Here is a 17,771-nt window from a genome sequence, read left to right on the forward strand (position 1 = left end):
GGTATTAGGTGCCATCATACACCAACTATTTGACATAAATTCGCCTCTCCCACCTCATTGGGTGAGAAGAAAAAAATAATTGGCCTCATTATCTTTCATCTCTTTGGCATATTACATTCATTATTCTATACAAAGACTGCCAGTATGAGTCCTGTAACCTGGGCAGCAGCACTGCGCCTCCACAGGTTAACTTGCTCCCTGAAAAGCTGCGGTGTTTGACGTCACCACAATGCCTCATCAGCCACCGGTGCTGGGGATTGAACATGGCCGACTGAGCAGAGGATCTCTGTCTGCAAAGTGATTGCTGGCTCATTGACTGAGTAGGAGAGGAGGGGAGAAAGGGAGTGGGGGAAAGGGAACAAGTACAGTTAGAGAAGAAATGGGAAGGAAAATAAGAGGATGGAAAGAAGGTGGACTGAGCGCGAGAAAAGCAGGAAAAGTAGAACGAAGGCATGGTGAGGGAGAAAAGAGAAGGAAATAAAGAAAGAGGAGAGTAGCTCAGTAGGAAGCCTCCCCCTGCTGGCTTCTCTGGCTGGAAGCTGCTGCCGATGGCTTCAAAAGAGCGCCAGGCAGTCTAGGCCTCTGCTTCTAGCAATTAGAGATCACTCCAGCGGATGCCTCCTGGCCAGCCTGCAAATCCCTCAAAAATACCCTCTGATTACTACTGTAGGACACAGGCTGTTTACCAAATGGATCTCGCACTGCTGAGACTGAGGTTTGATAATGCCTTCTTTTGTTCAGGCACAGAGAGAGCAGGGTCATTTCAGTTTTAACGATGGCCTGACTTCAGACGTGAATTTCCAGCAGGAGAAGAAAAGTTAACCAATTCCTCAAATTCTCATCCAAATAGTTGTGCAAGCAAATGTCTGGAGGTGTTTTACAAGAGAATAAAACCTATTTGAACAGACTTTAAATACAGCGTCTTTTTCTTTACAAGGGCCAGGTCTTCTTCAGTGATTAATGTAAATTCCTTTTTAAACAAGCAGATTCCTGTTGGTTCCATGGGGGTTGTAGTGTTTACAGATGGCAGCTCCTCGCTGCTCAGTGACTACTGTACAGCAGCACTGATGCAGAGTAAAACAATCAGCTGCTGTGCCTAACTTAACTGATTGACACAGGATTTCACATCAAGTGGAATCAGATATTCCTGCTCTTTTCCCTGCATTGCTCCAGCCCTTCCAACATGAGCTGACAGATTCCTCATTGTATTCTCTCACCGTGACAGACCTGATATTAGCGATTAGTGTGAATGTCATTTAAATGGCAGAGCTAATCATACACTCTGGGTCTACCTCCACCTGAGGGCCCCTCGCCTTGGCCTAATCACACTGACAAAGGAAATGATGTGTTTAGCCACTCTTAATAACTGCTCCAGCTCATCAGCTCCTGGGTGAGCTGGCTTTGTGGCCAACCTGACCCTCACAAGGATGTCATGGAGCCTGGCCTTTGACCCTTGCTTCCCCCTTTTCAGGGTGTTTGTTGTGCCCCACGTCCTGACACCAGCGACCCAACGGGCTCAAATCCACGTCAGCATTACAGTAGTAGCTGCACACGTTCTGCTGCCATGAGCCCGGTGAGACATACTTGACAGGTTGGTGATTAAACGGTGCAGAAGCCTCTCCTCGTCACCTGTCTGTCATCTGACCCCCCCATCAAGGCTTCTGTACTGGTGTGTTTTCAGGCTCTAGTATGCACCACGAGCCGGATGGGTTTGGTTTTGAATTAGCGTCTGCTGTGCTGGCCCTGCATGACCACTGCAAGGGGAAGGAGGATGAAGGCAGGAGATTGTGGAAGAAAGCCTGGGGTTTTAATCTCTTCCCCATGTTTATCTCGCCACCAGGAGACAAACCATGTGCCATTAAAAACATCAGCCACTCCCGCTGGCCGGCTGCACGGCCGCACCTCTGAAGACATTTGAAGGACAAAATTAAAGGGACAAAAAAATGTGCGGAAAGGCGCATTTGTGTAAGAAAGTCACGGTGTGATTTTCTGCATTGGAAAGCCATATTTATCAGAATTTTCCTCCGGTGTATGTGAATGTCCACACTGTGTGTTTGCAGTATGAATTCTCCGTCTTAACAGCAAACTTATTTGAACAAAAATAAGCAAATGCCTTTGGCCTCAGCTGCCACAGGGGAATCAGTCTCTTCAGGAAATGAAAATGCCAGCTTGGAATTGTCATCATATTGAGAGTTAGCCAACCTTTGACCTTGTAATACCCTCGTAGCTTCTCTATTTGTGACCTGCTGGATGCTCATAGAAAGTGAAACCATCGGGAAGGATCTGTTGCTCACATCATCACTCTCTGAACACCTAATAGTGGATTTACCAAGGTTAAACCTCCTGTGAGATTGCAGCCACTGTAACCTGGAATACTGAGTTTGCATCCACTCACACAAATAGAAGACACACACACACACACACACCCACCCACCCACACACACACACACTGCTTGTGAGAGAGATACACAGGACAACACAGACAAAACTACTTTAATCTGGATGATGTGTAGCTTTTACAACTTGTCAAAGTGAAGACATTACAAAAAGCTGGATATTCACATGACCGCAGGAACGTTGTTGCTGCATCTGATGTGCATGAGACTGTAACAGAGACAGACCAGGGAAGTGGGAGCTTTCTCTGCATTGTCCCCTGTATTTACAGCCTGATTGGTGCCTACCCAGGCGTCTTACAGCTGAGCGCAGCACATGAGGGAATTAGCGAAGTATCTGCTGCGCAGTGTTAGTAAAATATGTCGCTTCTTGTCTATGTAACATTTTTTAAAAACATGCTGATCTCATGGGTGTGTTTGTGATAGCCATCACGGCCCGAGACGTACTGCAGGAACATCTGTACTCCTCACAGATGGCCTCTTTTGAACACTAAATTATTTTAAAAGATTTTTTTTTAATGTTTTCTGTCGGTTTTGTAGATGCAGTTTGTAAAAGTTTCTACATACATTTACTGTACATGTACTTTTTTACCAGCTCTCTAACCTGGAACAGTGTTTGTCGTGTTCCTGATGCTGACGTACAGAGTTCTGACATATTATTCCTCAGCAGTCTAATGATGGATAGTCTCTGATTTATGTACTTTAGAGATTAACTCACATACACAGATCATCTTTAAAACCACTGAAACAACACAATTCTTTCTGTGGTTCCTTTTTATGAAAACACAGTCGGCCTTTTTTTGTTGAACAATTCATCTTTGTATTTTAATGCGACAGCCTCCCACTCCTCACTTTTTTTTCACTTTAATTTCAGTATAAGATATCAAGTTCCAATAAAAGAGGACAACAGAAGACTGACGATCAAGTGCTCAGTGCAACTGCTTTGAAGGTAGTTTTTTTTTTTTTTTTTTTTTTGTTCCTCTTAAGTGTAATGATGGTCAGAATACAGCAACCCCCACTGCTGAAAATCACAATCAGCTGCTGAGCCACAGCAATCACTTCTCACAGAAAGATTGCGAGCTGAATTAGATTACATCACCTCCAGTCCAGGCATCTAATCTTAGATTAAAGGGAAAGAAGAATGATCTCTGGTTTCTTTCTTACATTTTCTTTTTGTTCTTATTCTTTGGGCTTTCAGGGTCAAACTGAGTATCTCATGTGTTCAACCAACATGCCCTTCATCCACACTGCCATGCTGTCGGGACGTCTGATGTTTATTTGACTAACTTTTACCATGTTGCTCGTGCTCTCAGCTGATTGGCCTCCCACATTCCTGCTGCTTTACCACTTAAACAGTTTTAGAAGGCTCTTTTGAAACTGAAGGGCTTTTTATATAGAAGCAGCCAAAACAATCATAGCACTGCAGGGTACATCCTGGCACTGGCTGGTATGTTGCCAGACAAGATAGACTTGCTTTTGTGCATTTTTTTTTAATACACAGTCGTAAAAAGCTGCAAAAAGAGCAATTTTGTCTGCCGTCATGAACAATGAAGCATCGGTAATAACCAACGGCTCAGAAGGGGCACATGGTGTCTGTCCCCATATTCGCCAGCAGCCTTCACGCTGCTTCATGTATTTGTAAGAACCAAGAACTTGACGTGTGTGAAACTGACACACAAACACACGTAAACCATTACACCAGGATTTCTTCTGACAGACAATAAAGATGCATTTGAATATGGCGAGCTCCTTTACATCTCAACCAGAGGGAGATGTTGTTATGCTCCCCAGTCACACAGCTGCTGTGTCGACTCGTGGTCAGTTCAGTGTGTGTGTGTGTGTGTGTGTGTGTGTGTGTGTGTGTGTGTGTGTGTGTGTGTGTGTGTGTGTGTGTGTGTGTGTGTGTGTGTGTGTGTGTGCGTGCGTGCGTGCACGCGCCTCAACACTGTAATAAGGGTTGCCTAGCCAAGCGTAAGTGTCAGGGTGGAGATGCCTGGCTCATTAGGTACCGTGGCAGGATAATGTATGAACAGAGCCTGTGAATGTTCACACAGGTACCTTGTGTGAGCAAGAGGGGAAGAGGAAAGCAGCCATTGTTCTTTCTCTTCTCTCCTCTCTGTCTCTCCCCACTGCCTCCTCCTCCTCCTCCTCCTCCTCCTCCTCCTCCTCCTCTTCTTTCCCCGCTGCCAGTTTTCTTCTTTGTGTGTGCGCCTGGGGATATTTAGGCTCCCTGGTCACATTATGCCCTGTTTTTTGATGCAGAGCTGCTTCCATGGGTTTATACCATTTATTCATAAATTAATTTATTTATTGGTTTATTAAATTTAATTCATTGCGTCGTGCATGATGCTTGTTTTGCGGCTCTGTTGCTCGATTGACAGGTTGCCAGTCATGGTAAGATTCCATATCCCATCGGCGTCATGCAGCAGCACGTTGCTAATTGAGTTGAATGCGTAGCTCGTCTCTCCTCAGTGAATCCATCTGTCGCCGTCTTGTCATCAGTTTGTTCGCACTTGACAGGTTCCAACTCAGTCTTTGTGTGTTTAACTGTGCGCTTCTGTGTAGGTGTGCTGTGTGTATTTATTTACACACACACTCACTGTGTGTGTGTGTGTGTGTGTGTGTGTGTGTGTGTGTGTGTGTAATACAATGCCATATAAAATGGGTGGCTGCCTAGAGGCTTCATGTTCTGTATTATGTGCCTTGCCCCATTGTAGACTGCCACAGACAACAAACCCTGTTTATATGACTTTGACCACCACACACAAACAAGCACTCAGCTCTCCTCAGTGGATGCACACAGGCACAGTGCTGCTAATGCTAATGCTAATGCACAATGATCTGCAATGAATCTGAGTTTGTGGAATTAAAGGGGTCAGGTACAGCATCTGACATCATTAGGCCTTTACCTAGCTAACAGCTGTAATGGACCTGTGACATGGCAGCACATCAGCAGTTCCTGACGTTACAAAGGAATACATGTGAGGTCTATGATTAATAAGCATGGTGTCCAGTTGCCTTGGGTTCAGCCTCCGTGGAATCGACAGTGTGTTTGGAGAGATATGGGTTCCTATGTGTTTGATGATATGTGTCAGTTTGTGTATGTACGAAGCACGTGGTCACACACTGTGTTTTTGGCCCACATCTATATTGGGCTCAAAGAGAGTGAACTTAAAAGAGTGTGTTTCTGATGTGCTCGCTCCATCAGTAGATAGATGACATCTACAGTGTGTTTTACTGCCGCACCTTCATCACCGTCTTTCATCGCTGCCGCCAGCTCCTCTCTGTTCTCTCACAGTTCTGTGTGTGTGTGTGTGTATGTGTTTGTGTGTGTGTGTGTGTGTGTTTGTGTGTGTGTGTGTGTGTGTGTGTGTGTGAGAGGGGGTGAGAGAGATAGAACAAGAGACATGAGGAGAACATTATGAGGAGGAGAAGGTGTGCGTCGCCGTGTACATTGATGGCACTTCACACGGCAGCGTGTGTTCTGGCTTTGATACAGTACGAGGATGCTGTAAGACTGGGGCGAATAAAGACGGTGCGCTGTTTGAAAGAGGAGGTTCACATTGCTCCTCTGTCAGCAAGCTTTGGGAGGGGATTCTGTCTCGAGGAGAGCCTTGAATATTTTGTAGGCCCCAAGTGTTTCTCTACACGTTCAGAGGCTTCTCTGTGTTTGTGTAACCAACTCCTTACTACAAATGAGCAGCTGCCTTATCACCAGTCCCACCTTTCACGCTTATGTGAACTTTATTATAGCAGATACTTGCATACACTCAGAGGGTTGCACACGTGCACACACACACACACACACACACACACACAACCACATGTTCACCCTTTCTTCCAAACTGCCACAGTGGAGGAGCAGTTGCATCAAAGGCAGCTTTCTCTCATCTCGCTTTATCTCCGTCATCTTTTCCTCGCTTACTCTTTCTCGCCTCTGTCACTTCACACATTTCTTTCTTTGTGCTTTCCTCTCTTTGTTTCCTACGCCGTCTCTTTCTCACCTTTAGCTCTCTCTCTGCTCTGCCTACCTGCCAGGGAGATTCTCCTGCAAAGAGAAGTGATGTTTTTTTGTTTTATATTCATCCCCTATTTCTGGAGAGTTCACTTTTCTTTTCTTTTTCTCTTTTTTTTTTTTGAATACCGCCTCAAAGGATCCATATCACAGGTTCTCCTCTGTCCACCAAGCTGCAACACCCTGTCCCACCCCCACCCGATCCATCAGACAGCAGCAGCCTGCCTCATTTCTCATAAATTAGTCTTACCTTTCACACACTTTCTCTTTTGTTTCTTGCTCTTACTCATTCCATTCTCCCCATGCCCTCTCCCGCCTTCCATCTCTCTCTGGTCCTCACATTTCATTTTTCCCTCTACAAATGCCACACAGCAGTCCCTTAAGAAATGTCATTTCTGTCTTCTCCTTTTGTTCTGTAATTTCTCCGTGTCCCTCCTTTTCTCTTGGGAATTCATTTATCGTTGCCTGTTCTTCTGTCCCCAGCTCTCTGATCTCTCTGTCTCAGTCTCCCTCTCTATGTCTGTCTCTCTGTCTTTGTCTCTGACACTCCACTGCTCCATTTCTCTCCCCATCTCCCTCTATCCCTCTCCCTCACACACACACACAGTCTTTTCATTGCAATCCTGAAATGCCACATTGCCATGGATGTTAGGTGAAGTATTTTTGCCAAATCATAGTTTTAATAATCACACAAAAGGCAAATCAGGAGAATGCAGTAATCATCTGTGCAGATATGTGCAAACACTGTGTGTGGCATACTGTGTGTGTGCATTCAAAGTCCAATCAGGCAACTTTGCCTGTAAATTTCCATACCTGCAGAAACATTGGAAACTGTTGTCAAGTCGACCATTTGTCTATAACCATCTTTTTGTGACTTTTGTGTCCTTCAGGTTCTTTATGTCCATGATATAACACATGTTGTGGTAGAAATTCTGTATCAAATTTACAAAGCCCAACTAGGATAAAGTCGTTACACCAGTGTTGAGTGAATGTATTTCAGTGTGAGACTGTGACTGTCAGCCTGCTGGTGAGACAGGGAAGTGCTTCAGTTGTGTGAAAAAAAATGAATTCTCTTGGTCAATTCATGGAATCGATAACATTTGAAAACTAGTTCTAGTTTCGTCACCACAAAACCTGCTTCCACTTTACATATCCAGACAGAAAAAAGTCATTTAAACTCAGAACAATTGTCAATTTTCTCCCCTCTGGAGTTTGTAAGATAATCCTTGTCACAGACAGACACTCAGATCTAGCTTGGATGCTTTGGAGAAAATTGGTAAGATGTATCACAGAAATTCAATGCTTCAAATTTGATTGTGATTTTTCTGTGCAGGGTAAACCATCACATGCTGCACACATGCTCCCAAGTGGTTGGAGAACCAATTTGTTAGGCCTCTGACAACAGACGAGCTGGCTAGATGAGAACACACAGGTCTTAGCCTTGATGTTAAAATACATTTGTCATATCTGTGTGGACCAAATTTATTTATGTTCAGTATTTTTTTGTTTTTGTTTTTGGTTCACAGCTTCATCACGATTTGATTCTTGGTGAATGTTGAAATGTTGTGACCAACTGAGCGAGGACTTGATCACAGATTCAGTCTCTGTTAAAATATCTGATGTGGATCCAAAGTGTATGTGATCATTTGAAAATAATGTGATTCTGTTCTGGAGGTGGATTTTAAACATGGCTCCACAGAACACTACATGCACCACCTCATCTCCGTGTGTCTCAGCCTGTTTTTGTCAAACCAGAAGTGACTCTTCCCCGGTGGATCTCAGTGAAAAGATTCCACTTGAGAGCAGTTCTCTGGCGTGCAGGCATGCAGGCACTTGTGTTCCATCAAAATGCTAATAATATCCTCTGCAATATCCAGGGCAATATTATTGTAGTGCTAATTGGTGAAAAAAATTGTTGACAGGACCACCTGCCCACCCCACTACTCAATTATTTTTAATTACAATGGCTGTAATAAAAGGGAACAAATTGTGTAATGATCAATGTTTCTTCAGTGAGGTGACAGTTTGCTCTTATTTGCTTTAGCACAGCCATGTGTGGCTCATTTAGATGGCAGGGAGATACTTGTGTTTTGAGTCGAGCTGCACTAAGTGAATGTGGGCCCTCAGGAGAGGAACTTCTCTCCCCTTGGTTTTGTGCTGCATGATTTATTCATCACGCCACGTCTGAAGAAGTGGGCTTTGGGCAGTTCACATGTGCAGATATGTGCTGCGCGGCTCCACACCTCCTTGTGGTTTCACAGTTGAGAACATTGCTTCGTCATACATGTGTGAGAACGAGAGAAGGGAGGCAGAGTGAAAAAAAATGCAAATTGAGGAGTATGTATGAATAGAGTAGCACGAAAAAATAATTGCAGAAGATTCGTCGAACCAAGTGGGAGGGAAAATCCCTTATTTCGAAACAATCCCTGTCTTCCAAATTGTCAAATTAACTTTTTCTGCAGCAGTGGCCAGTGAGAGGGGGTAATTAATGGCTTCTTTTTGGGAGTTCTTTCCTAGTATGTCTCAGTTTTTCTGGCTGCCTTCAAAGTGATAATGCTCGCCGGCTGTTGCCCCTGGGGACTGCTCCATCTTATTAACTCGTCTGGGGAGACAGGGCTGCCATGCAGCCTGCTTTACTGCCTGCAGGGATGGAGAATGACCACTAAGTCCTACGCTGTCTTCTTCTGTCCCAAACATTTACTGTGTTTCTTTTTATTCACATGAGGGTCCGTGTGCGTGTGTGACCTTGCATATCAATGCAAAGAGGGAGCAGTTAAACAGAGACGATTATTAAATATATTCACTCAGTGTTTGTGGTGGATCACACCTTCAGTCAGAGTTAAAGAAGGAAAGGAAGCAGGTTGTGAGCAGAGATGTTTGACTTGTTAACACTAGGTACAGCTCCGACACTAGACTCCTCAGTCTCCCGAATTAACTTCACTGTGTGGACTCATTTTTCTGTTATCAGGCGTGAGGCCAGGGATTGTTGTGATACTACAACCTGAGCTGGCAGCCTGTCGTGACTGAATGAATGTAGCTGATAGTGGAAACCCTAAATTTTCTGATGACATTGACAGAGAAACTGTATTGAATGTGAAGCAGTCACCGATACGCTTAATAAGGTCAGTATCAGTGCAGATACTGAGCCCATTTGTGAGCGCAGTATAACAAGTGTCAGACCAACAGAACAGAATATATTCAGAGTCCCGGGGTCATCCTGAGCTGCCTCCACACAAAAAAGGCCTGTCATTGAGATTGTATTTAAGTGGACACATGAACATGACAAACAAAGCCAGGAAGAAAAGAGTGTGAGGATGGAGGTACAGAGCTTTGTGTGTGTGTGTGTGTGTGTGTGTGTGTGTGTGTGTGTGTGTGTGTGTGTGTGTGTGTGTGTGTGTGTGTGTGTGTGTGTGTGTGTGTGTGTTCCATGTCAGTTTTAGCATGTGCATTTGTTCATATTTTTTGATTTGGCCGTCGCTTGTAATAAAGCACAGACTCACCTGGCTCAGGTGAAAGTAGTGCAGCCTGTTGATTCTCACACAGAAAGTCTTTCTGAAAGGACACTGAGGAAAGAGAACTGTCGCAGAACATTGAAATCTAAAAGCAAAGCTCTGCGCTCCTGTTTACTTAATGTTGAGCTGAGTTTGTATTTGTGGAGAAAATCAATCCTAAAAAGATTTTCCAAATGTAGACAAATTAGCCAGCATAAATTAGCCAGAGTATATTCATTATGCCTCTCTCAGCGGAGTACAGCATACACTGCAGTGTCTTAATGTTTCACTGTGCTATCATAAATGTAATCATGTCTTCAATCTTGAAGCTTCTGATGGTGATCAACACTGTCTCCCAAATATATCGTAGCCTGCACCAAAAATGCAAGTAAACAGTAATAAAATGATTGTGTGACTCATTGAATCAGAGCAGAGATATTCCATTTATTTTATTATTTTAGCTGAACCTCAGTGTTGAGCCGCTCTGAGCTCATTTTTCAAACCACTTCTTATCCTGCTCATGTTCAGTTTCTGTGTTATTGTCCTGTCTTTCATGCACCAATAGATGGATTATTATACATCCCTGTTTGTAATTGGAGGGCAGGTTAGACATGAGGATAATTAAAATAGTGTGTTGCTACTCCATCTATTTTCTGTTACTGTCTTGACGTGTGTGTCTCAGTGTGTCTCTGTGCCCTCCTTTGTCCTCCAAGGTAATGTTGTTGATGGTGGCACTTACCGAGGACACAGATTTGCTGACAAACACACACACACACACACACACACACACTTACAGAAGAACTTACTTATCTACCAGGGCAGATACAGCTGGTATAAATTATAATGTTATTCAGGGTTTAGATATATTTGGGATGTTAAGCATGACTCGAGTCAAGGTGAAGGTTGATGGTGAGGTTTTATATCATTGTGAATGGAATACTTAGTGTTATTAAATATGTGATTAATTGGTTAAACAAAGATGGAACGTAAACATTAGTTGCAGCCCAAAAGCAAGTTGCTTGCATTGCAGTGCTGACCCACTGCAATGCAAGCAACTTGGTGTACGTATCTGATAAAAGCCAACAGAGATGAAGGATTATTCTCTCCTGAGGAACACTCACAGTAACAGTGGAGATAATGTTAGAGCTCAGACAAAGGACAACATTACAGGGGCTGACAGGTCGGGTTCCCAGCTGGCAAAGGCTGACCATACTAGGATCGTAGTATTGCCTCCAGCAACAGGAAAATTGGAATGACTGTGGCAAAGTCGTGGATACAAGAACCAGGGCGTGAGCAGGGAGCCATGTGTTTGTTACCATGAGTCTGGAGGCCAGTCCTCATTATGGTGGCTGGTAAAATATTACAGTTCAGCTGACACTGTCTAAGTGAATTGTCCAGAGCAGTTTTGACAGCGAGTGGAAGGCAGGGCTAGATTATGATGGATGATGACAACAGGGTGGTGCAGAAGGAGCATTGATGTGTTTTGTTGCTCATGCAAGAACTAATACATACACCTAATGTGATGGTGTGCAAACACACACAAATGGAGATGCCTGATGGGTATGTTAAAATGTTTTTCAAAATGATGTTGCAATTTTTCATACCTGCAGAATTCATCCAGGACCCAGACGTTCTTATGTCTCTGACTGACTTCTGCTGTGTCTGTTTCACATGTAAAAAGAAATATATTCATTTTTGTTGTTTACCATTCCATCATGTGTCGTTCTCTGGAGACTTATCCAAACCCAAACAATTCGATTCCATTGCTTTCTTCACTTCCTATAAATACAGTTTTATTATTATTGGGCATGAACATGAATAGTTCTACTGGCAAGTGAAAAATTAATCAGTTTATTGATAAAAAGTTGATTTCAGTCTTTCAAAGCTTCAGTCTCCTTTTTTCAATATAAAAACAGGCCGTGTAATATCAGAGAAAATATCATAGCAACAAAAAAAACCTTTCTTGTTTTTCTTGGAGAAAATCTGAACAGCTGCAGCAGACTGCTGACCAGCACACGCTGTCTTAACTTTCAGCTTACACCACATTGTCATTGTTGTACTGTTTGTTTATGCGGAGAGAGAAAATGAAGCCTGTTTCTGATAGCTGTACCCAAGTATTAAAGGACTGGGCCTGAATCCTAACTTGTGATGTTCTGGAGGCTAAAACACAGGAAAGGACGCAGTATGTGGATTACTGACAGACTCTTTTTCTTTCTCTCTGTTAACTCGTGTTTCTCCTCTTCATCTATGTGTCTGTTCACAATAAGTCAGGGTAACAACATCAGATGACTTGAACAAGAGATCCCCAAATGGCATAGAGTTTTCTCCTCCCACCCTTCTTCGTAGCAGATGGGACAAGGAGAACACTTCATCCCCAGGTTCACTGGTCCTTTGGCTTCTCCTGGCGTGGCCAATCCATCTCCCAGTAGTCACTCTAGCTTCTGGGTTCTTGCCCATTCTCCTTCCCTCTTGTCCTCCCTCCAAACACTGACTCATTCACTCATTTCCTCTCTCTCTCGCACGCTCATCCACTCTCCTCTTCCCAATTTGGCCACCAGGGAGGTGTGTGGCACTGGAGCAAGCATTATTGATAGAGCATCTGTTTAGACATGGTGCAGGATCTGTGGCATGTGGGCGAGCAGCTGGGGGTTCGAGCAGGGGAGACATTATGTCATATTACATATCTCGAGATGTCTCGTTCGCTTGTATGCGTGCCCATTTCACAGGCACACACTCCCACAGACACCAAGAAACACAAACACATGCCACCACCATCCACACCAACATTATTGTAGTCTCTGTCGTATTTGAAATTGTGAAAAGCCCAGGCTGCTTCTTTTTAAGGATGGTTGAAATAATATACAGACTGTGTGCTACAAGTTGTCTAATGTCACTACTGTGCAGCAGCAGTTACAAAAGTCAGTTTTAGTGGCAATTTCAGACCCGGGAGCCAAAGGCGAATATTCTGGCATCATGGCTTTATTGGGGCAGCGAGACAGACAGAGTGGCTCTATCCAGATAATCACCACACATCTCTTCTAGATGGCCAAACTTGTCAAAGCTCACGCAGCACACTGCCAATACATTTTCATCCTTGGCAGCTGAAAAAACAGAGGATTTTATGGTATTTTACACTGAACAAAGCATGTATTTTCATGATATGACATGGTGCATGAAGTGGCAATATTTTCATCAACTGTGCACCTTCTCTTTTCTTCTCTCAGTAGGTAAGGTGTTCAGATATCCTTATACTTCATTGCATATAGTCTAGGCTTCTGTATAAACTACACCTACAAACTATCATGATAACGAAACATTGAAAACACTGCTGCAAAGAAATCTGTCACAGGTCACAACAGACTTAAAAATGGAAGACATAAAATAAAATTATATTTTCTAAAGTGAAGGAAACATTGAATAAATAAGGTAATAAAATGCTTTAAAATAAGACCTCAGTATGGGAAGGGGGTGGGGGAAGTGGTGGTGGGGGTAACTGACCACATGATCTAATGTCAGAATGACTTTATGAAGTTTGATGATGTTGACAAGCAGCGCTGTAGTCAAGTTTAATATTCTGACTTAGATTCTGTGTAAAAGCATCACAGATAAAGAAACTGACAGAGCGTGAATGATGAATGAAAGGAGGATTTCTGTCTCTTCATCTTCACTAATGAAGCATTATTTTCACTGAGCAGCTCAGAGGCTAACAGCAGCTACCGGCAACTTTTAAGGTGGAATCTCATTGTCAACTAATCAATGCACCTTAATTGTTATTATGACAACTCTGACCAAATACATTTGTCTCTATTGGCTCTGTCACATGACATATGTTTTAGTGATGACTGGTTCTTCACACTCTTAAAAAATTTTTGAATTTCAACCAGGTTATTAACTGAATATTTTATTTCCTGATGGAGCATCGTTCCAGTGCACTGTGGAACCACTACACCCATGCTGGTGAAGTGAGCCCAGTCCTGGATCAAGCACACTGCACACTCTCATGTGTACCCTGAATGACAGGCACACAGAGAGGGCTGGTAGAAAGACTGATACAACAGGGTCAGTGGTCCACTGATGTGGCAGCCCACAGGGATTTGTCCAAGTATGACCAATATGACCAGTCTGACATGTGTAATATGCCGGTGGTTAGTGTGAATATCAGTATGTTATAAAAATCTATCTAACTTGAGGATTGGTAGTTAAATCTACCTTTCTCTCTTCTCTTTACTCTTTCTCTCTCTCCCCCTCTCACCTCAGCCAGCTGTCACCATGTATCTTCACTTAAACCATCATTTCAAATTAAAAGCCCTCTGCACCGTGTAAATGCAACTTCATGACATTGCAGTGGCAGCAGTGTATGTGTATGTAAGTGAAAGGGTCTTTGTTTAACATTGAGCTACATATACAGTATGTATACAGCACATGCAAGTGTTTCAGTATTTCTCACTTTCATTTTTATTTTTCAATTTCTTATCTCTGCTCATTCTTAAAAACCACCTGCTGTTTATTTGGCCACTCACTTGTGGTGAAGGTGTTCGTCTCACATGGGGAAGTGAGATATGCGACTGACCTCAGTAAGTGTTTGATTAATAATGGCTGCGTTCCAATTAGCTGTTCTGTGTCCAGAGTCGTGGTATCGTGCGTGCTAGCTCACTGAGACACTAGAAGCTATCGCTGATGCACTGTTAAAAAAAAAAAAAAAAAAAAAAAACCTTTAAAAAAACTGTAATATTCCAGCAGCTGGGGCACCAGAAAAATACTGGAAAATAATGGATCTCATAAAAATACAGTAATTTTCCGTAATTAAAATACAGTTTATAGCTTTAATTTTACATGAGATTTTCCGTATTTTCGGGGCTTTTTAATGTTTAATAAAGACCATTTACCCATATAAAAACAATGAAATTACCTATAAATAAGGTCTAACATTGTTATAATACAAATAATAAGGCTTAAAATTGCAGAAAGATACTGTTATTAATTGGTTTTTATTACATAATTTTACATAAAAAACGTGTATATTAATTCATATTTGATGTAATAAAATGATATACCACACATAAAAACATTTGATTTCTCTTTCAAAAAATGTCCAAAAACTGTTGAAAACCTCGGTAGGGGGTTTAAAATTGCAACAATCTACTGTTAATTTTTGTTTTTTTACAGGTAATTTTATATAGATTTCTTGTATATTTAACATACCTTTCATGTTAAAAAAGTATTTTATTAACAGTATCTTAGCCTGTTTTGGTAAAAACCTAAAGACCTTTGGTTATATAACACTATAGGTATACCTAGTCCATAGGGAGATGGAAGTCCAAGGTTTTGAAAAGTCCATTGCAATAAAAGTGTATAATAAAAGTTTATTAGTCAAGATGTTTCCAAGGTGCTGCCTCCTTCTGTCCTGTCCACTAGCTGTTGATGCAAGGGAGCAGCAAGGGCGCAGCAAATGTTACTGTATGTGGACCAAGAGTTTCGCCAGGTTGGATGGACTGAGTTGCAGCAATTAACCTAACACCAGCATCAGGGAGAGAGCAGAGATAACAATTATTATATGATCAAAAGTTGTTTCATTGAAACTAAAGTTGTGATGAGAAATATTTATTAAAATTTATATCACAATATTTTTAGAATTTTTGACAATAACGGTATACAGTATTTCACAGCACCAAAATACTTAAAATAAAAACCAGTAGTGTCGGCTTAGGACTGGGAAATATATGGATATTATAGTATTGTCTTTTGTCTCTGGCTGCATTAAGTGATATCATTTTCTGAACTTACCAGACTATTTTATAATTTTCCTTTACACACTTAGTCAGTACTGATGACTATTTATCAAAAATCTCATTGTGTAAATATTTTATTAAAAGCACCAATGTCATCCCCACAATATAACCTAACAAGTAGTCAGATGAACAGGTAACCAAATAAAATCTAGTTTTCAAATAAACTCCCAGTGCCTATATAATTTGCATGTCAACAAAACATAATGTACAAAATTTTAGAGAATATAATTACTATGTTCCTCATTTTAAAATTCCATCCATTCATCCGTTATTGATCAAAATGTTCATTTTTTGAGCTCAATCCACCCGATCCGCCGAGGTTAATGCGATCCACACAACTAACTAGTGTTAATGTTAAACCCTTTTTTACACAGCCTGTTCAAGGCGGGAATACTGTGCTTTGCAGTTCTGTGTACAACATTTAAGTCAACATTTACTGGAAGTGTGTATGAATTTGTGTTTGTATGGAATTACTCACCAGAAAATGAGCAGACAGAATACAGAAATAGATCCACGTGAAGGCTCATGGATCTACCAACACCAGTACAAGGCTAAGCTGAACTTGGTAGCTTTTAAATGGGCCAAGCTCAATGTCCTAACACTTGAAAAAAGAAAAAGTTTTAAAAATGTATTTATTTATTCACAATGTAATCATCATTCACTTTTTCTAGAGTTGTATATCTTACCTAGAAAAGTAATAATGTCAAGGATTCAGCTGAGGACCACTCAACTGCAGGACCTCAGGACCACTGGACATATCTGGCTCAGCCTGCTGGACAGCACAACATAGGCATTTACTGACTGAACAGATGTTCCACAAATGCAACAGGAGTACATCTTTTAACACCGGTCAAACAGCCATAACATTATAATCATCAACAAATGAACAGTATAACTTAACTAAGGTAAATATGACACTTTGGCCTGAAATACAGTATGTTCTGGCATGCAAAATCAGGCACCGCGTTTTTCTCAAAACACTCAACAGCCACTACACAGGCGATGTCACTTCAAAGAGGAGAAAAAAGCGAGAGTCTGTAATATCTGCAAGCATAACACTGTCTTCCACGGCAAATTTCAACCTCTGCAGCAACTGTGGCCGCCAAATGTTGGAGAAAAAAAGATTGTCCACAGACCGGCTGATAATGTTACAGTCTATGAACCTAACAACGACAGAACTAGCTGTAAGTTACCTTGGAGCTAACGTTAGCCTAACGTTAAAGTATCTGGACACAGCTAAAATGCTTATCAATTTGCCCTTCACTGGCAACGTTAGCTAGTAGAAATTGAAAACACATAATCTACATAATTTCACATAAACAACATCATCTAAATAATTCCACTCATAAAAAATGTTTACCTTGATAAACTTGATTCCACCTTTCCCTGGTAGCCGAAGACAAAGTTCTGGAGGATCAAGTTAGCCGACTGACTTTTGGAGGAGAGCAGAGAGTGTAGCATAGCTCACACACACAACTGTCCCGGAGCTCGAGGAGGCGGAGCCGAGTGCAATGCTCTGATTGGACGGCAAAGATTCAAACCTAATATTTGAATAAGGCGCCTTTCTGTCCAGGGTGTGACCTCAAATTTAAAATGCATATATTTATTACAACCCGTTTTCCAAATATTGACTTTACCTTAAAAGTATAATGGGGAAAAAATCTGATAAAAATGAAAAAAAAAAATTTTATATAGTTTTTATACAGTTTTTATACAGTTTACCACTGCTTATACATGTTATACATTGACAAAAACACTTTTATTCAACATTTTTTTTTTGAAAAATTCTGTAATTACACAAGATTTTTGTAAATTAACAAACAAATCTCAATAAAATTACGGAACAAATACTTCTTTTACTGTTAATTGTCAGTAATTTTATCTCATTTTATAATCTTTTTACAGTATCGAACTTGAATTTAACAGTTTGATCTCTTAAATAACAAATAAATACTTGTGAAATTACGATAAATTTGCAAATGTATTTTAACAGTATTTTTATGTGAAAAAAAAACGTAATTTTCTTTTTAAAAAATGGAAATTTTATGGTTATTCACAGTTACGGTGTTTTCTTGTTATTTTA

General features: G+C 41.4%; 1 protein-coding gene and 1 long non-coding RNA gene across 14 annotated transcripts in view; one reads left to right on the forward strand and one right to left on the reverse strand.

Moving 5' to 3' along the window:
* LOC130182102 (RNA-binding protein Musashi homolog 2) overlaps positions 1 to 17,771 on the forward strand; it is a 223,844-nt gene that overhangs the window by 132,407 nt on the left and 73,666 nt on the right. The window lies entirely within an intron of this gene.
* Positions 15,251 to 17,336, reverse strand: LOC130182108 (uncharacterized). Of its 2 annotated transcripts, none has more exons than XR_008829674.1 (4): positions 17,049 to 17,336; positions 16,375 to 16,457; positions 16,167 to 16,289; positions 15,251 to 15,410 (listed from the first exon to the last, which is right to left on the reverse strand). It is a non-coding gene; the product is annotated as an uncharacterized LOC130182108 (long non-coding RNA). The 2 variants fall into 2 exon arrangements; XR_008829673.1 differs by having other exon boundaries at positions 16,375 to 16,460.

Source organism: Seriola aureovittata, chromosome 15 (assembly GCF_021018895.1).
Source record: "Seriola aureovittata isolate HTS-2021-v1 ecotype China chromosome 15, ASM2101889v1, whole genome shotgun sequence".
NCBI classification, from domain to species: domain Eukaryota; kingdom Metazoa; phylum Chordata; class Actinopteri; order Carangiformes; family Carangidae; genus Seriola; species Seriola aureovittata.